This window comes from Triticum urartu, chromosome 3A (genome assembly GCF_056163025.1).
Source record: "Triticum urartu cultivar PI428250 chromosome 3A, HENAU_Tu73, whole genome shotgun sequence".
Lineage (NCBI taxonomy): Eukaryota > Viridiplantae > Streptophyta > Magnoliopsida > Poales > Poaceae > Triticum > Triticum urartu.
In genome coordinates, this window is record NC_141875.1 from 481393221 (window position 1) to 481410769 (window position 17549).

The following is a 17549-nucleotide window of genomic DNA, read 5'->3' on the forward strand; positions in this document are numbered from 1 at the left end:
AGAGGAAAAACAATAATATGTAAGCCGGTGAACAGTAAATTCAAAAAAATAGCAAGAAAATTCAAAAAAATATGAAATTTTTTGGCATCAGAGAGGCTCAGGTCTGCAAGCTGCATGCAGTTTTTTGTTGTGTTTGGACATTAGAGGGGCTTGTGGAGAAAAAAAACAAAATTTGGCTCGGGAAAAAACTTGGGAAAAATGACTATTTTGTTTTTTCTTGCTAGAGCTCCTCGCATGTCATTTGATCACAAAAACTTGCAAGCACCTTCTGCACCCAAGCCACTTTGATGCCAAAAAAATTCATATATTTTTTTAAATTTTCTTGCTATTTTATTTCAAATTTATTGTTCACAAGCGTGCAGATTAACTGTTTTTCCTCACCACGAGCTCCTGGAATGTCCAAATAGCACGAAAATATGCACACACCTTGGGCACATCAGTATCTTCGATCTCACAAAATTTTAGATTTTTTGATTTTTTTGCTATTTTTTTCAGGACGGTCAAAGTTGTTTGACTGGATAGTAACGGTGCAGAAGGACATTTCTATAAGGGCACCTAATGGCGGAGGGGCAAATTTGAGCAGGCTTTCGAATTAGGGGTATATCTGATTAGGTGGTTTGAGTTAGGGACAGAAATGCAAATGGCCCTATTTTAAATTGGTCACTTGTATTGTTTGTAGTTAGTACTCTACTGTTTAATTAATGTGTATAAGAATTGTTCCTTTTTTTAGCTTGTTTGATGATGTTTGGGAGGTTAGACTGCACTTTTATGATATGGATAACTTAGAAAGGACTATGTGTGTCTCAGACATCACTTTTTACAATCTGTTAGCACTCATAGAGACAGCAGGATATGGAAGTAAAGACTACATGTATTATGTGAGGGATGCTGGGTTGGGAGTAGATGGTTTGGAGGAGATATGTGATGATGACAAGGTGGATGAGATGCTGGATCACATTGCCAATAAAGATCAGAACATAGTAAACCTGACAGTAGTTAGGGGTAGTGAGCCCAGACCTGCAGATATAAACAGAGGCTATGTTTGTGATCAGCAAGTTCCTATAGCCAATGTTGGAGAGAGCATTGTATATGAGGTGTATGATGTTGGGGTGGTGTACAAGTCACCATCAGAAGTATCAAAAAGAGATGCAGTAGTTGAGGAGCTCGAACCAATCCAGTTTTTCTCCACACAGCAGAGCCACAATGTTGATATGGAGCAAGGCAATGTTGATATGGAGCAAGGCAATGAAGCAGATGTTGATATTGAGCAAGGCAATGGAGATGATGTTGACATGGAGCAACATGAGTTAGAAAGAAGTATGGAGCTTTGAAGGAGATCAAAAATTCAGAGATTTAAGCAGCATCAGAAGAATGTTGAGAGGGTGCAGGCAGTGAAAATAAAACTTCCTTTGCTACTAACTGAAGATGACTCAGACTTGGAGGAAGATGAGGATTTCATGGCTAGGATGGCTGAGCTAAGGAGGCAGAGAGAGGACCCACTCTTACACTTTGAAGGTGACACAGATGTAGATGAACCTTATGAGATACAATAGGAAGTGCATGAGGAAAATGCAGAGCAAAAGGGGCATGGAGATCATGGGGAACTTTAAAAGGAGGTGCTACCATAGGGGCAAAAGAGGAAAAAGTTTAAAGTAAGAAAGGGGCCAACCACAAGATCACATGCTAGTTTGGAGCAACAGTTAGAGGATGTTTGGGTACCATCATCTGATGAGGATCCAGATCCTGGTGATTTGAAGGAGGAGCAAGATGAGGGGGCTGTACCCCTATCATTTGTGCTAGGCAGTAAGTCTAGGGCTAAAAAACCCAAACCAAGGGTATGGTATCATGAGGATAGAGAGAGCCCAGAGCTGCAGTTTGCTAAGAAGTTATGCTTTGATAATGTGTACCAATTTAGAAGGGCACTTCTCACTTTCCACATAGCACAGAACAGAAACTATCAGTTTCATAGGAACTGCAATGAGAGAATTATAGCTGTGTGCACACGTGAAGACTGCCCTTTCTTCATTGCAGCTTCTATGGTGTTAAAAGAGAAAACTTTCTGCATTAGGAAAACAAATTTGCTACACACATGTCCAGCTGTAGCAGAGAGCACCAAGGTGACTACAAAGTGGGTTACACATCAACTTTTAGAAGCAATAAGAACAGACCTGAACACACCAATAAGTACAATAATGCAAAATCTGAAGAGCAAGTATGGAGTTGAGATCAGCACTCATATGGCCTACAGGGCTAAGAACAATGCTATTAAGGTGGTGCAAGGAGATTAGAGGGGGCAATACACCAGGATCAGGGATTACTTGCAGGCTGTGTTAGACACCAATCCAGGTAGTAGGTGCATTGTCACTACTAAGTTCCTAAAAGACCATCCAAGCATCAATCCAAGGTTCTATGATTTGTTCATATGTTTGAATGCTTGCAAGGAAGGATTTTTGAATGGATGCAGACCATTCATAGGTGACTACTAAAACTGTGTTATATATGACATAAATGTGGTGCACCATACTCTGTTTATAACATATCTTGTGTGCCATTGCAGGTGTGGATGGATGTTTCATCAAGCTCTCCACTGGCCAACAAGTCCTTGTTGCCATGGGAAGGGTTGGGAATAATACCATCTATCCCATTGCCTTTGGAGTTGTGGACAAAGAAGACACAAAGAGTTGGACCTGGTTTCTCACAGAACTGAAGGCAGCTATTGGTGGAGAATCTGGGAGATTTGGTTTTTACACCATAATCTCTGATAAACAGAAGGTGTTATAGAATTTGCTCATAGAATTTTCTTAGTATTAGTAGTTCATGTTAATTGCTTACTAGTAGTTCATAGATTTTGATTAGTATTAGTTAATATTCATTGCTCAATACTAGTTAATATAAGTAGTTCATAGTAATTGCTAGAAGTAGTTAATATTCAGTGCTTATTAGTAAGTTTGGTAATTTCTCCATATAGGGTCTTCTGAAAGCTATGAGCCAAGTCTTCCCCAATTGCCCCCAAAGATTCTTCCTTAGACACATCCACCAAAACTTCCAGACTGCTGCTTTTAGGGGGTCAGAATTAAAGAAGTACATGGATAAGGCAAGTTACTCCTATACTGAACATGGCCATCTTGCTGCAATGGATGCTCTTAAACTAGAGTGTAAGGCTGCCTGGAGTTGGTTAAATAAAATTCCTAGACATGCTTGGGCTAGATATGCCATGGACTTCAATTGCAAAACTGACCTAGTTGTCAACAATATTAGTGAGGTGTTCAACAAGATGATCTTAGATGTGAGGGGTAAACCAATAAAGACCATGGTAGATGGAATCAGGATTAAGTTGATGGTCAGGTTCAATACAAATAGGAGTAAGACATAGTTAGAAGTGGGAAATATGCCCAACATATGTTGAGTTACTTGAAGAAGCAAAGAAACACTCTAGGAACTGTCAAGCATTGATGACTGGGCCAAATATTTACCAAGTGACAAGCAATGAGAATACCTATGCAGTTAACTTGTAGCACATGACATGTGGGTGCAGAAAATGGGATATGACTGCGGTGCTATGCAATCATGTAGTCTCTGCTAACACCAAAGCCAAATTAAGGCCTGCAGATTATGTGCATGACTTCTTCAAAAAGCCTATGTATTTGGCAGCATACAGTCCCATCATATTTCATGTACCCGGACCTAACCTTTGGCCTAAGACCAAAACTAGAGACATAGAACCCCCAGTTTCAAGGATAAACCAGGGAAGAAGCAAACCAAAAGGAGAAGGAGCCAGTTTGAGCCACCAGCACATAAAGATACATCTAGGATGGCATCAATTACATGCAGCAATTGCAATCTTATGGGTCACAGATACACATCTTGCCTCAAAACCCTAAAGCCAGGTCTAGCAATGAGAAAGAACAGGCATGAGGTTTGTCTCTGTTGCCATACTTGTTGCCATCTATTTCTGTTTTGCACCACTTGAATGTATTAACTTGCTACCATTTTCAAATGTAGTCAAACAGGACAGAGGAGGGTACCACATCTACTACTGCAGCTTCATCTATTGCAGCTCCAGCAAGCAGGGCACCACCAGTGGCAAGCAGCTCAGCAGCTCCAGCAAGCAGGGCACCACCAGTGGCAAGCAGCTCAGCAGCTCCAGCAAGCAGGGCACCACCAGTGGCAAGCAGCTCAGCAGCTCCAGCAAGCAGGGCACCACCAGTGGCAAGCAGCTCAGCAGCTCCAGCAAGCAGGCCAAGCAGCTCAGCAGCTCTAGCTAGGAGGCCAAGCAGCTCAGCAGCTCCAGCAAGCAGGCCAAGCAGCTCAGCAGCTCCAGCTAGGAGGCAAAGCAGCTCAGCAGCTCCAGCAAGCAAGACAAACAGCTCAGCAGCTCTAGCTAGGAGGCCAAGCAGCTCAGCTGCAGCAACAAGGACAGCCTTCTTGCCACCAAGACAGAGGAAGAAACCATCAAGGCTGCAGGATTACTTTTATGCTTCAGGGAACTAATGTGCTTTGGAAAAACTGTTGATGATGTGATCTATTTTGGGAACAACTCATGCTGGTTTGATGTTATGGTACTATAATAACTACTATTGATGGTCTTGCTCTTATGAGAATTATGCATTATGATGTTGTTTTTGCTGTTATCATGTTCAATTTGATGATCCATATGATGGTCTTGCTGCTACCATGTTCAATTTGATCCATATGATGGTCTTGCTGTAAGGAAAATTAAACACTTGTTGATGATGGTCTTGCTGTTTTGATATTTATACACTTGTTGATGAGGGTCAAGATACCCCTAGGGCCATTTTGTCGATGAATCGATGAAATGGTGGTCAAGGTACCCCTAGGGCCATTTTGTCGATGAATCGATGAAATGGTGGTCAAGATACCCCTAGGGCCATTTTGTCGATTAATCGATGAAATGGTGGTCAAAGTACCCCTAGGGCCATTTTGTCGATGAATCGATGAAATGGTGGTCAAAGTACCTCTAGGGCCATTTTGTCGATGAATCGATGAAATGAGGGTCAAGGTACCCCTACGACCATTCTGTCGATGAATCGATGAAATGAGGGTCAAGGTACCCCTATGGCCATTCTATAAAAGAATTGATGAAATGCGGGTCAAGGTACCCATAGGGCCATTTTGTCGATGAATTGATGAAATGGTGGTCAAAGTACCCCTAGGGCCATTCTATCGATGAATCGATGAAATGAGGGTGAAGGTACCCCTAGGGCCATTATGTCGATGAATCGATGAAATGAGGGTGAAGGTACCCCTAGGGCCATTTTGTCGATGAATCGATGAAATGGTGGTCAAGATACCCCTAGGGCCATTTTGTCGATTAATCGATGAAATGGTGGTCAAAGTACCCCTAGGGCCATTTTGTTGATGAATCGATGAAATGGTGGTCAAAGTACCCCTAGGGCCATTTTGTTGATGAATGGATGAAATGAGGGTCAAGGTACCCCTAGGGCCATTCTGTCGATGAATCGATGAAATGAGGGTCAAGGTACCCCTATGGCCATTCTGTTGATGAATTGATGAAATGAGGGTCAAGGTACCCCTAGGGCCATTTTGTCGATGAATCGATGAAATGGTGGTGAAAGTACCCCTAAGGCCATTCTGTCGATGAATCGATGAAATGAGGGTGAAGGTACCCCTAGGGCCATTCTGTCGATGAATCGATGAAATGAGGGTGAAGGTACCCCTAGGGCCATTTTGTCGATGAATCGATGAAATGGTGGTCAAGGTACCCCTAGGGCCATTTTGTCGACGAATCGATGAAATGGTGGTCAAGGTACCCCAGGGGCCATTTTGTTGATGAATCGATGAAATGAGGGTGAAGGTACCCCTAGGCCATTTTGTCAATGAATCGATGAAATGAGGGTGAAGGTACCCCTAGGGCCATTTTGTCGATTCATAGATGAAATGAGGGTCAAATTGGATCCAACACTATTGATAACAAAATAGTAAGTTAAATTACTTGGTTCACAGATTCATACTCAAATACTGAGTAGATGATAATCATCTACACCATATAAAACTGAATTTTACTAAGCACAGAAACCATATAACATCAAATTAGACTCACATTCATAAAGGTTCATCAAGGTTGGATCCAACACAATGGATCACAACATACATACTTAAATTACTGGGTTCACAAATTCAAACTAAAGTACTAAATAGATGATTATCATCTACATTACAACACTCCTGGATCCAACACCATGGATCACAAAATACATAGTTAGAGTAGTTGAGGACCAAGTTCATACTAAAGTTTTGCATAGAAGACTATCATCTACATACAGATAGATGATTAACATACTAGAAGACACCCCTACTCATCTAAGATGGCCTTCACCCCCTGAAGCTTCTACTTTATCTTCTCCTCAGACTTTTGAAACTCAGAAATGTGATGCTGCAATTTAAGCCTCTCTTCTGTCAGCCTTTCCTTCTCCTTCAAATGATTGAACTTCAAGTTCCTAACCACATTGGCTTGAGCACCTGTCAGGTTCACTAGAGTATCATACTTTTGCAGCAACTTCTTCTTCTCCTCCTCTTTCTTTGACAGCTCTGCCTTCAAGTTGCCCACTACAGTTTCTAGCTCAGAAATCTTCACATCAACATATTCCTTTTGCTCCTTCTGATTGTTTAACTCCACACCCTTCTGCTGCTGGACATCCAAGAGAGCATTCACATCAGCATACAAACTGTCATAGTCCTCCTGTACTTTCTTCTTCTCCTCCTCTTTCTTTGCCAGCTCTGCCTTCAAGTGATGTTGAACTAAAAGATGTTCAGGCCCAGCTGGCTGACTCCGTAAAGGAGAATAAAAGGCTTCGACGCGACATTTTCAGTAAGTGCTTGAGCAAACTTCTATAGAGTTCGGCGAAGAAACCAGCTAAAAGAGCTATATGTGTAGGTATGCTGACGGGCCGTCCCAGAGAGGAGATGCCCGGGTCTGCGGGAGATCTTCTGCCAGAGCTCCCACAACTGCACGAACAAGTTCGGCAGGTGATGCAGGACCTTGCCCAGGCCTTGTGGCCCTCCGCCTCCCTGCCAGGGGGCATGGGGGAGCTTGTACAGATACTCAAGGGAGCGCGGCGGCGCTTTTGATTATGGAAGATATCTGCCTATCAACAAGGTGCAAGGGAAGCCTGGCCCATGGTGAAGACCCAATATACCAAGGCTGACCCGAACCATATGGCCGAGGTCGGACCTGTAGGGCCTGACAGGAAAGAGATGCCCGTCAGCTTGGTGTATGACGAGGTGAAATTAGCCGCAAAGTATTCCCAACAGAATTGTAGGCTAGACAGCCTGTTGGATGGTATAGAACAAGAATTCAGTCAGTCTAAGTGACTGTGTACTTCGAGTGGCATATATTGTCCCTAGCTGGATTGTAAATCATTTGTCATGGCGGACCTTTTCGCTTCGACCTCCAGACCCAACAGTCCGTAGTGTATCCGAATACCCGCTCAGTTATGTAAAAACCGAGGTACGTGTGGAAACCAGGCATAGGGGTCATAAGGGCTTGAACAGACAAGTACCCAACTAGTTATGTTATATTACATGGATAGTAAGAAACATCTTCCAGGGAGAATAGTTACGTTAAGGGTTCCTTTCCCTGGGTACGCATGCATTAATGTGCATGTCCGAACTGTGAGAAGAGACGCAGGATATAAACATCTGGGGGTATGTATTCTAATAAGTAAAAAAGTCATCCTTTGTTCGCCGACCGAATATTCCCTTAAGAACGCTAGCTTTTGGCTTCACCCAGTCTGAGGTACACGTCCGGCTGACCCGGCAGTAACAATCGCAGAGGTGCTCCCCTTATGCCCTAGCCGAATTAACAGGAACGTAGGGCATAAACACAAGAGCCAGGCAACTCAGCTTGGCCAAAACTTAAGTCATATCGATGCATATAATGGCAAAGAAAAGGTGCATGTGTAAAAATAACACATGTGTGGCAGGCATGGAGCCCGGATCATAATTATATTAAGCTTCTGTATAAGAAGCCCCCAAGTATAATGAGCGCGCTTAGCGCGTACAAATTGTGCAATCAAGACACAGTTTAACCTTTGAAGGCCACAAAGAAAAGGAAGAAAGACAGAAAAATATAGATAACGAATATATACAAAAAATTGACGGAGGTAAGGAGACGAACACAGAGTCCGGCGCTAGGCGTAGAACCTTCGGAGTCTGGCCGCGTTCCATAGGTTTGGCTCGAGTCGATTGTCCGATGCATCCCGTAGATAGTACGCTCCACCGGTCAGAACTTTGTCAATAACAAAGGGACCTTCCCATTTGGGTTTGAGCTTGTCCTTTTTCTTTTCTGGTAGGTGTAGAATGAGTTCGCCAACATTATAAGTTTTGGCCCATACTTCTCTGCTTTGGTATCGTCGAGCCTGTTGTTGATAGAATGCGGATCGGGCTTTTGCCACGTCACGCTCCTCCTCCAGGGCGTCCAAACTGTCTTGCCGATCTAGCTCGGCTTCTTTCTCTTCGTACATGCGCACGCGAGGTGAGTCATGAATGATGTCGCAGGGCAGTACCCCTCTGTGCCGTACACCATATGGAAAGGTGTGTATCCGGTAGTGCGATTTGGCGTGGTCCACAGCCCCCATAGTACGGAGTCGAGCTCCTCGACCCAGTGCGTATTTGATTCCTTCAAGGACCGCACTAGTCTGGGTTTAATGTCGCTCATGATAAGACCATTTGCTTGTTCGACTTGACCGTTAGTTTGAGGGTGATAGACGGATGCATAATCAAGCTTAATGCCCATGTTGTCGCACCAAGTTTTTACCTCATCGGCTGTAAAGTTCGAGCCCTTATCGGTGATGATACTATGGGGGACACCATAGCAGTGTACAACCCCGGATATGAAATCTATCACTGGTCCGAATTCGGCCGTTTTAACTGGTTTTGCCTCTATCCATTTGGTGAATTTATCCACCATGACCATTAGGTACTTTTTCTTATGTAACATCCCAATTTTCAATTTGGAATGTTATACACTGGATCATCATTGCATATCATATTTTATTGCATTTTGGTTGATCCTAGAAAATTCTACGCAACTCAAGGACCCTCGGAGAGAGTTGGGGATTTTGTTATTTTCATATTTGAGTTTTCTCAAATTTTGAAAATAGGATCATTTGATTTTATTTATTTTATCTTCAATTATTTCTATTGTCAAAATATGAGAGAGGGGATAAAATGACTTTCCCAAAATAAAGAAATATTGGGGATTTAATAATAAAATCAAATAAGATTTTATTTTGGTTTTATTTCCTATTTTATTTGAATTTAGGAAAAATGCGTGTTTTTCAAAATTGCATTTAGGCCCCAAATAAATGTTCATCCTGTGCGGCTTGATTTTAGAAGCCGGGAAAAATTTATTACGGGATTTCTAGAGTCCGTTTAATATTCCTTTTGTTTTTTTCTCTCTGCGTATTTTTTTAAAAAGGGTCCGACCCGACTCTGGGCCGTAACCGGCCAGGACTCCGCCTGGCCGGGGCTTTAAGTAGCACCACCCGAGGCCCGGGACAGCCCAAGCCGCGCCCCACCCCAAACCCTAACCCTATCCCCGCCGCCGCCCCGCCACCCGCGCCGCCCCGCGCCGCCACGCCACCCGCGCCGCCCCGTCGCGCCACAGCCGCCCCGCCGCGCCGCCACCCGCGCCGCCCCGCCGCCGACGATCGCCGGAGCCACCGCCGCCGTTCGCCAGAGTCGCCGGAGGTAGACCTCGCCGCTGCTGGTTTTTCTTGAAAAACCTCCGTCGGTTTTTCGTTCGGTTTTTTTAGTTTTGTTTTTTCGAAATAGATCGGTTTTTCCGGTTTATTTAATTAGCGAGCGTACGCTCGTTCGCTCGTTTTAACGAACACGTTCTTCGTTTAGATCCAGATAATGAACGCCCGTTCGTTAATCTGTTCATCATTTTTCTTTTTCTCGAATTAAATCCGCGATTTTTCTGATCGCGATTCCTGATCCGTTTTTCGTTCTAGTATAACTTTTCGCTCGTTTATCGGAATCAGGCGATTCAAGCGCCTGGAGTTTCGGCTCGAAACCCTCTTTCCGTTTAACCAACTCAAACAAGTTTTTGCCACTGTAAAAATTGCCCTAGATCCAGAATAGTAAACGAAGCCTGGTTGAACTTTCTTAAGTTGAACTTTCTGGTTAGATCTCTTATTCGAGTTTTACCTGTCCATTATATGAGTACTTATTGTATGCTTGTTTGTTTGCGATAGAGTACCCGGAGTGCGCTGCTTGCTACTTCGAATCGCTAGGTTTTGCGGATCATCAGCAAGGCAAGTAACACTTTGATCATACCTCCTACTACTCAGTTTTTATTGCATTAGATCAATCCTCACACATTGCATGTTTAGGATCTAATTAAATTGTGGGTTGGGAAGCAGTTGAGGTAGTACCTATTACCTGTTTATTATCAAACCTTTGGGAGTTACTTCTACGTTTGCTTATTATGCCATGCTATGCTAGTAGACGTGGATTGGGTGAGTGTATCCATGACATATGTGAGTTTGTTAAATTAATGGTTTATCTAAGGTGGCAACTTAAATACACATCTGGGTGGATTGTGGCACCTGGGTATTCCAGCGATTGCCTGTTTTTTTGGACCGCCACCCAGGCTCAAAGGGATCATGAGATTATTCATACTAGAAACTTCCGTGTGCAGCCACAAGCTATTATAGGCTCTAGCATAGTTGATTAAGTCATGCGAACTCTTACAGTGGTAGACTAGCAGATGTAGGGGAAAGTAGGTGTAATGGTCTACCCGATCGTAAGGTGCTAGCGCTTCTGAAAGACAATGTCTCGGTCATCCGTTTCTCAAACACCATGCAGTGCGAGAAATCCAACGGAGGAGATCGAGTCTTGTGGGGAAAAGTGCGCAAACCTCTGCAGAGTGTATAAACTAATCATGGTTAGCCGTGTCCCCGGTTATGGACGTCTTGAGTATCTAGTACCTGGATTATCATGTGAATCTCGTCATGTTACTCTAAATTAATTTTGTTGGGTTTTGTTTAATGATGATGCTTAATTGGGATTGAGAATGCTGTCAACCATTCTCAATGTTTAATATTCCTTTACAGCAAGGAAAAATTGGCTTTACGCAAAACTGTAACCACAGAGCTTTCCACCAGCCAAATATGCATATAGTATAGCCTATATCTTTCATTGCTCTCCATGTGTTACATTGCCAGCATATTCCATGTGCTGACCCGTTTTGGACTGCAACGTTCATGTTGCAGACTTTTCAGACGACGATTAAGGTGCTTTTAGGTCGTGGTTCTATACTCAGTGATGTCGTTGGAGTTGATGGACTCACTTATCTTCCAAGCCTTCCGTTGTTATCGTTATTATATGGCCTTAAGCCATATTTATTGTAATAAGTTCTCCTTTGAGACACTGGATGTAATAAGTGTGTGATTGCTACTCTATTATAAATCCTTCAAGTACTGTGTGGTGTCAGCATTACTGATCCAGTGATGACACCTGAGCACAGAGATTGGACCGTTTGAGGTCTGGTCGCTACAAGATGGTATCAGAGCACATGCTGACTGTAGGACACGACCACTAAGCTAAAGACCTAGATCACTACTCACTCTCTTCTCATTCTGACCTCTCATCTTTTCTACTCTTTTAGGATGGCGGATGCAAGGAACAAGTTCACGCAGCCGGATGAAGATACACCCTTTGGACGTCATTTGAAGGAAGTCACTAGATATCTGAACATAGGAGTACCAAGCTTCACCGGGACTTACAACACCACTTTACCTGAAGAAGAGCGCTGGATGATTCAAGTTCAAGTCCCAGGAAGGACATTCATGCCAGTCATTGAACCCATAGAGTTTTCTTTTGATGCACCAACTTGGAGTCTAGGAAAGAGCATGGCAGCTCACATCGCCATGGGACGCATTGGGGAAGTTTACCGCAATGATCTCAAGGATACTATCTACCAGATTTGTGGGCGCCGAGATGAGCACTGGGAGATGATCAGCACTAGGAAGGATAGATCAATTGCAGCTTTTATCCAGGAGTTAAACCAGCACATTCGACGTCAGGAAAACCAGATGTGCGCCAACATAATAGATCTGAAGAAGGCAAGGACAAGAATCAAGGAATTGGAGGAAGAACTCAAGGCTACACGTGAAGATTATGAAGAGGAAATCGAAGTATTAGTGGAGAAGAATGACGATCTGATCAAGAAGATTGGAACATTTATGGGAGGCCCTACACCAGTAGAGGAAGACGAAGAACCTAAGGAGATTCGCCCGGGAGACTACATCATCATCGACGACACCGACTCGGATCCAGATGACAGCGATGATGATTATGTTGATGAAGCTGGAGCAGATATCATGGAGTCTGCAACCGAAGAATATTTCTAGTAGACCACCCCAACAGTAGTAGTATTCCACCATGTAAATATAGTAGTCCGAGCACTTTTTGCGATAGTTAAATCGATTGTATACCCTTGTTTGATTGAATGAAGTGAATTGTTTGCTTTTGCCTCATGTGCATATGGGTAGTGTTTTCTCTCTAGACCCCTCTCTATTCTTAAATCTCATCTTTTCTAAACCCTCAGATGCCTCCGAGGCGTGACCCCGGATTTACCTTCCCACCGGAGCTCACCCAGTTGATCCAGCAGCAGAACACATTGATGCAGTTGCTAGTCTAGAATCAGAATTAGGGGAACAACAACAACCCACCACCACCACCACCACCACCTGTTGATCACTTAGCCCGTTTTCTTAGGCTGAATCCACCGGTGTTTTCCAGTAGCACTGAGCCGATAGTAGCAGATGATTGGCTCCGCAAGACAGCAAGGGAGTTGACCACGGCAGGATGCACATATGCGGAAAAGGTGAAGTTTGCCGCGCATCAGCTTGAAGGACCCGCAGCATCATGGTGGGAGAATTTCACCGCCACTTTCCCTGTCGACACTGTCACGTGGGACCAGTTCTAGCAGGCTTTCCGTACTGCCCATGTTTCAGCAGGAGCTATGGCCATGAAGAAGCGTGAGTTTCCCAACTTGCGCCAAGGAGGACGGACAGTTGTCCAGTATGTGGAGGACTTTAGTAAGCTAGCACGTTATGCTCCAGATGATGTTGCTACGGATGCAGCTAAGCAGGAGAAGTTTCTGGAAGGACTGAATGATGAGTTGAGCATGCAGTTGATGGTAGCAACTTTCAACAACTACCAGGAGTTGGTAGATCGTGCTCTCATGATTGAAGGGAAGCAGCAACAGATTGAGAATCTCAAGAGGAAGTATGGACAAGGGAAGTACAATTCAGGAGCTCAGCATAAGCCACGTTTTACCCCTAGGCCGGGAGCACATTTTCAGCATACCCATGGAGGAGGTAGCTCGCAGAATCACAATGGCACCAAGAATGGTAATGGGAATGGAGGAAGCAACGGCTAGAACCGCACCAACCCATCAACCCCAGCCAAGAGAGACCTGAGCCAAGTCACTTGCTTTAAGTGCCAGAAGACCGGAGATTATGCCAATGAATGTCCTGAATCCCAGAATGGAAATGGCAATGGAAGCTCTGGGAAGAAACCGAACCCTTTCAACAGGGGACAAGTGAACCACGTTAACGTGGAGGAGGTTGAAGAGCAGCCAGATGCAGTAATCTGTAAGTTTTTGGTTAAGTCATTTACTGCACTCGTTCTTTTTGATACTGGTGCATCACATTCATACATATCAAGGGAATTCATGGATAAGTATAACCTGCCCACCAAAGTTCTTAGAACCCCTATGATAGTAAGCTCACCAGGAGCGGAGTATATGGCTAGCCAAGGATGTTTTCAAGTGCCATTGAGTATAGGTAGGCATGTGTTTCCCTCGGATTTGATCATTTTGGAATCACAAGGTTTGGATGTAATTCCGGGTATGGATTGGCTGTCGATGTATGGAGGAAACATCGATTGCGCCAGTAAGTCGATTCTACTTACCACCCCAGAAGGGAGAAGGATCAAGTACGTATCCCGGCATGTACCGAAGAGGACTCAAATAAATTGTCTAACAGGAGTTGTGCAGGAGGAAGTACCAGTAGTGAAGGATTTCCCGGATGTATTTCCAGAGGAGTTGCCAGGCATGCTACCGGATAGAGATATTGAGTTTTTGATTGAGCTTTTGCCAGGCACATGGCCAATATCTAAGAGACCATATAGGATGCCCGCAAAGGATTTGGTGGAGATTAAGAAGCAGATTAAGGAGTTACTGGATAAAGGATATATTCGCCCAAGTTCTTCGCCTTGGGGGTCGCCAGTACTTCTAGTGGACAAGAAGGATGGATCGTTAAGGATGGTTGTTGATTATCGAGGATTGAATGAAGTAACCATTAAGAACAAGTACCCACTACAGATGATCAATGATCTGTTTGATCGATTGCAAGGAGCTAAGGTATTTTTGCAAGATCGATCTGCGATCAGGATACCATCAGTTGAAGATTCGAGAACAGGATATACCTAAGACGGCTTTTACCACCAGGTATGGGCTGTACGAGTATACCATTATGTCATTTGGTCTGACTAACGCACCTGCATATTTTATGAACATGATGAACAATGTGTTTATGGAGTTTTTGGATAAGTTCGTCGCAGTGTTCATTGATGATATCCTGGTATACTCGAAGAACGAAGAGGAGCATAAGGATCATTTGCGTTTGGTACTTGGTAAGCTCAGAGAACATCAGTTATATGCCAAGTTTAGCAAATGTGAGTTTTGGTTGAAGGAAGTTGGATTTCTTGGACACGTTATATCCGTAGAAGGTATAGCAGTAGATCTCACTAAGGTTGATACCGTGACAAATTGGGAAGCCCCAACAATAGTTGGAGAGATCCGTAGTTTTCTTGGACTCGCAGGATACTACCGGAGATTTATTGAAAATTTCTCGAAGATTGCGAAGCCTATGACAGAATTGTTGAAGAAGGATACCAAGTTCATACGGACTGAGGAATGTGAGGCCAGTTTCCAGGAGCTGAAGAAACGTTTGGTTACATCACCAGTGTTGATGTTGCCAGATTAGACCAAGGATTATGAGGTGTATTGCGACGCTTCACGTCGAGGACTTGGAGCAGTGCTTATGCAGGAAGGAATAGTTGTTTCATATGCCTCACGACAGCTCAAGCCTCATGATTTGAATTATGCTATGCATGATTTGGAGTTAGCAGCCATAGTGCATGCATTGAAAACCTAGAGACACTTTCTCATTGGAAATCATTGTGAGGTATACACAGATCACAAGAGTTTGAAGTATATTTTCACACAGAAGGAGTTGAATCTCAGACAAGGACATGGTTGGAGCTCATCAAGGATTATGATATGAGATTGCATTATCACCCTGGAAAGGCTAACCTAGTAGCTGACGCGTTGAGCCGTAAAAGCCATGTCAACACCTTAATGAAGGGAGATTTACCAAGAGAGTTAGCCGAGAATCTCCGTGAGTTATGTTTGGAGATAGTCCCGAGAGGCTATGTAGCAGCACTGGAGATTCAATCTACGTTGATGGATTAGATCAGGGAAGCCCAGAAGACTGACAAGGAGATTGCTTCTATTAAGGAGAAAATGAACAAAGGAAAAGCTAAAGGATTTCGTGAGGATGAGCATGATACCTTATGGTTCGAAGACCGTGTTTATGTGCCTAATGATTCGGAGATCAGGAAGTTGATTCTGCAAGAGGCCCATGATTCACCATATTCGATTCACCCAGGAAATACCAAGATGTATTCGGATTTGAAGGATACTTTCTGGTGGACGGGAATGAAGAAGGATATTGCGGAGTATGTAGCAGTTTGTGATGTATGTCAAAGAGTGAAGGCAGAGCATCAGAAGCTAGTAGGATTGCTACAGCCATTGCCGATACCCGAATGGAAGTGGGATAAGCTAGGCATGGATTTTATTATGGGTTTACCCAGAACTCGTTCAGGCTATGACTCGATTTGGGTTGTAGTCGATCGTTTGACAAAGGTAGCTCATTTCATTCCAGTGAAGACTACCTATAATAGTGCAAAGTTAGCAAAGATATACATGACCAGAATTGTATGTCTGCATGGAGTTCCAAGGAGCATTGTATCAGATAGAGGAACCCAGTTTACCTCAAACTTTTGGAATCAGTTGCATGAAACTTTGGGAACCAGGCTAGAGTTCAGTACAGCTTTCCATCCGCAGACAGATGGACAGACCGAGAGAGTCAGTCAAATTTTGGAGGATATGCTGAGAGCTTGTGCGCTAGATTACGGATCTAGTTGGGACGAGAATTTGCCATACGCAGAGTTCTCTTATAACAACAGTTATCAATCGAGTTTGAAGATGGCCCCTTTCGAAGCTTTGTACGGAAGAAGGTGCAGAACACCATTGTCATGGGATGAAGTTGGAGACCATCAGTTGATTGGACCAGATCTGATTAAGGAGTCTGAACAGAAGGTGAAATTGATTCGCGATAGGCTCAAGGTAGCCCAATCCAGGCAGAAGAGCTACACAGATTCAAAACGCAAGGAGACAGTTTACGAAGTCGGAGACAGAGTTTATCTTTGAGTATCTCCACTTCGAGGAGTTAAGCGCTTTGGAGTTAAGGGAAAGTTAGCGCCACATTTTGTAGGCCCGTACAAAGTTTTGGAGCATATGGGAGAAGTAGCCTACAAGTTGGAGTTGCCCGAAGGATTGTCAGCAGTTCACGACGTGTTCCACATTTCCCAGTTGAAGAAGTGCCACACAGAGATGGCTGATATACCGCTAAGAGATACAGTGCCACTGGAAGCGATTCAGTTGGACAGTGATTTGACCTATCAGGAGAAACCAGTCAAGATTCTAGAATATGCCACTCGAGTCACCCGCAGTAAAGTTATAAAGTTTTGCGAAGTTCACTGGAGCCACCACACGGAGGATGAAGCCACCTGGGAATGAGAGAAAGATTTGCTGAAGGACCACCCTCACCTATTTTCTAGCTAACCCGAATCTCGAGGGCGAGATTCATCTTAAGGGGGGTAGGTTTGTAACATCCCAAATTTTCAACTTGGAATGTTATACACTAGATCATCATTGCATATCATATTTTATTGCATTTTGGTTGATTCTAGAAATTTCTACACAACTCAAGGACCCTCGGAGAGAGTTGGGGATTTTGTTATTTTCATATTTGAGTTTTCTCAAATTTTGAAAATAGGATCATTTGATTTTATTTATTTTATCTTCAATTATTTCTATTGTCAAAATATGAGAGAGGGAATAAAATGACTTTCCCAAAATAAAGAAATATTGGGGATTTAATAATAAAATAAAATAAGATTTTATTTTGGTTTTATTTGCTATTTTATTTGAATTTAGGAAAAATGCGCGTTTTTCAAAATTGCATTTAGGCCCCAAATAAATGTTCATCCTGTGCGGCTTAATTTTAGAAGTCGGGAAAAATTTATTTCGGGATTTTTGGAGTAATTATTATTATTTTAAAAAAGGGTCCGAACCGACTCTGGGCCGTAACCGACCAGGACTCCGTCTGTCCGGGACTTTAAGTAGCGCCGCCCAAGGCCCGGGA